At 40.4% G+C, this 3,831-nt stretch overlaps 1 pseudogene; it reads right to left on the reverse strand.

Moving 5' to 3' along the window:
* Positions 1-1,467: 1,467 nt before the first annotated feature.
* Positions 1,468-2,460, reverse strand: LOC140847269 (olfactory receptor-like protein OLF4; annotated as a pseudogene).
* Between the last annotated feature and the right edge of the window lie 1,371 nt (positions 2,461-3,831).

The raw sequence follows: 3,831 nt of genomic DNA on the forward strand, positions 1-3,831 counted from the left end.
AAGTACACATGATTTTTCCCACTGGGGATATTTTGCCATGGCTAAAGGGATGCTGTGTTTCTCCTGAAATTTGACAATAGCATTCATGGTTACTGTGTCATTCAAGTTTATTTCATGTAATTGTATTCATAAGTGACTCCCCTGAGGTTCTCTGTAGGTAAGTAGGCGTTGTCGGAAGGAAGGATGTGCACTTTTGTGAAAAAGTTGTGAGTGAATCACATGATTGGACATGAATTCAGGCTCTCTAGGGAGTCATACATTTTTCATGAATAAAGGACTTTCTTTATCCATATCAAGGACATATATAATGGGTGACACTGATATTGTTAATCCACTGGCTCTTCTGTGGTTATGACAAAGTATAGAATAAGAGTAGGTATTTCATTTAGAGCAATGGAAGGAGTCATATTTGTCAGGAGAATTGTACGTCTTCAAGAAGCACGAAGATAATGAAACAGAAGCATAATTATGCCAAACAGTCCATACCAATGAAAAAGCCCCTCTCACACACAAAACAGTCTTACACACATCGATACATAGATGTCCACAATAGAAAAATCAGTTTGCATAGTAATAAATGTGTGACTAAAATTTTACTTACTCATAATTAAGGTAATCTCTGACTCTAATCATGTTGTACTAACCATAGAATGTCAGACTTACTGAAATGTGTGTTTCCATGTAGACAACAATTGGAGACATGTATTTGATTATCAGATCTGCCAGTGACTAAGGTGGGCTTTGGACACCAAGTTGAATAAGAGAATAGAGTTCCAATGAGGGGAATAAAATCCAATAACCTATCATAAAACGCACTATATATTAAAGTCTGTATATTTAGAAAGAGCGTTTAAGGTAGTGACATATAATGGATTCAAAAGTCATACACTGCGTCTCATATTTTCCTCTCCCATGAAACTGTATAAAATGGTTACTAAGTATAGACATAGGAACTCTTGAGAGGAAGGTTTCTGTGTGGAAGTGCACATTACTGGACTAAAATAATTGTACCATTATGTTAGAAAACCATGACATGGAGGCAAACAAGGTGTGTGTTGATAGATGAGTGCAAGTAGGAAGTGCATTAATATACACATTTGGAATATTAAAAAGTTATAAAAAGTGAGTGGTACAACTCAAGAGTATTCTTTTAGTAAAATAGAAAAAATTAGTATGACATATTTCACCCCAGAAGAAACTTCTTAAAATTCATCCACTCACATGTGATAAATAGGAATAGACCAATATTTTATGAAAAGTTGGAAATAAGTTTGAGAAAATAGAGAAATGACAAAGGAAAAGAGATTATCAGAGACAGCAGAAGGATCATAGAGTAGGTTACTTAAATTTTACAGAGAAGTTCAAATCAAAGAAACTGAAATTCCAGGAAATAAATATAAGGAGCAATTTACTTCACAATCTGATAAAACAATCATAATTTCTGGTTCTCAGAGTTGAGTCCTGCTATCAGATGCATTTCTTCAGTCGCAGAACAATTAGCCCTTTTATAGTTTCCTTCCCAAAGAATCTTTTCAACGTCCTCTTTATGTCCTTGTTTCTCAGACTGTAGATGAAGGGGTTCAGCATGGGTGTGACCACAGTGTACATCACTGAGGCTGTTGCACTTGAGTGTGAGCTCTGTGTGGCAGCAGAGCTAAGGTACACACCTAGGCTTGTACAGTAAAATAAGGAAACAACAGAGAGGTGAGATGTACAGGTGGAAAATGCCTTATACTTCCCCTGAGCTGATGAGATTCCACAGATGGAGGAAATTATCTTCAAGTAAGAGTAAAGGATCCCAGCAAGAGGAAAACCACCAAGGAGCCCAGCTCCAAAGTACATCACCATGTAATTAAGGAAGTTGTCAGAGCAGGCAAGCTGGACCACCTGCTGGATTTCACAAAAGAAGTGGGGGATTTCCAAGTCTGTACAAAAGGACAGTCTCAACACCATTGAGCATTGTAACAAGGAATGGAGGACTCAAATGATCCAGGACACCAGGGCCAGCAGGCCACACTGCTGTTGGTTCATGTTGACTGTGTAGTGCAGTGGGTGACAGATGGCCAAAAAACGGTCATAGGCCATCACAATGAGGATGTAGTTGTCCAGTCCTGCAAAGAGCAGGAAAAAATACATTTGGCTGATGCAGCCTGCATATGTTATAACTTTGCTCTGGGTCTGGATGCTCAGCAGCATCTTGGGGATGGTGGTGGAGGTGAAGCAGATGTCCACAAAGGACAGGTGGGAGAGGAAGAAGTACATGGGTGTGTGCAGGTGGGAGTCTGAGCTGACAGCCAGGATGAGGAGCAGGTTCCCAAACACAGTGATCAGGTACATGGAGAGGAAAAACCCAAATAGGAGGGGCTGCACTTGTGGTTCACTTGAAAATCCCAGAAGAAGAAACTCTGAAAATTCTGTAAGGTTCCTTTGGTCCATGTGTGGGAGGTGCCTACCAAGATACAGAAATGTAAATGACAAATTTGCACACAATCAAGCATTAGTGATATAGCATAAATATTACCTTTTCTATTTTAGAATCAAGATAATAACTCCAATGTATATTGAGGTCTGGTCCCATTGAGAACATCCCTGGTGCCATTTCTCAGTGGGATTTCCTTTCCTACTTTTGGCCTGTTGATCAAGCAGAATAAGCAGAATGTATGCTATTGTTCCATTGGGAATAGTTTTCATTTATGTGATAAGTACGTATTGAATGTAGATCAAGTTCTAGGATCTGTCTTGGTAATGAGTATGGAGAGCTAAACACGAAAGTCCCTATAATCCAATAATAGAGAAAGAAAAAAGCAAATAAAAATAATCAAATAACGTGTCCCTTCATTACAAGAGCTATGAAGAAAAATAATGCAGGTATAAAAGACGGAGTGGGTGGGCTATTTTTTGCTCGGTGTTCAGGCAATAACTGCAAAGAAGGTGACATGAACAGAAACCTCAAAGAAGATAGGACAGGAGATTGTGGTTATCTGGGGAAGTGGCTACGCAGCAGGGGTCCTTCCATTGCCGAGGCCCTAGAGAAGATGCTTGTTTCAGAAAACTGAGGCTCAAAAGGCAGCCAGTGTGTGAAGGGGAACGAGCAAGAGGAAAGTGACAAGTTGTCGTGTCCGAGGACGCTGAGGAGCAGAGTGGCCAGCCTGAGAGCTGCAAATCCAAACCACAAGGCAAAGCCCCCTCACACCAGTCAGAATGGCCACTCTCCAAAAGACAAGAAATAACAAGTGCTAATGAGGATGTGGAGAAAGGGGGGCCCTTTTGCTTTGTAGGTGGAACATATATTGGTGCAGTCACTATGGAGATACCTCCAAAATTAAAAATAGTAATACCATGTCACCCAGAAGTTCCACTTCTGGGAGTTTACCCAGAGAAATTGAAATCATAAATACATAAACAAACGTACACCTACATTTATTGTACGATTATTTTAAAAAAACATGACATGGAGGCAAACAAAATGTGTATTGATAGATGAGTGCAAGTAGGAAGTGCATTAATATATACATGTGGATTATTATAAAGTTATAAAAAGTAATCTACTATGTCATGATCCAACAGCATCCAAGCCCTTCCTCCCATCCCAGCTCACAGCAGGGAGGAAGAGAAACAGAGCTGGGAGGGGCTGAAATCCTAGTACTGCTCAACACCCAGCCCTGGAGATCTGCTTTGGGAGCACAAACCTACACTGCATGGTGCTCTGGAGATTAGTGGGTTTGGGAAGCTACAAAAGGCAGGATACTTGGAGAGACTGAGATTTCAGCCATTTGTGGAGAATAGGGATCCACACATGGCCACTCTGGGACACAGGACAGGCAGGCATTC

Source organism: Manis javanica, chromosome 18, assembly GCF_040802235.1.
Source record: "Manis javanica isolate MJ-LG chromosome 18, MJ_LKY, whole genome shotgun sequence".
NCBI lineage: Eukaryota > Metazoa > Chordata > Mammalia > Pholidota > Manidae > Manis > Manis javanica.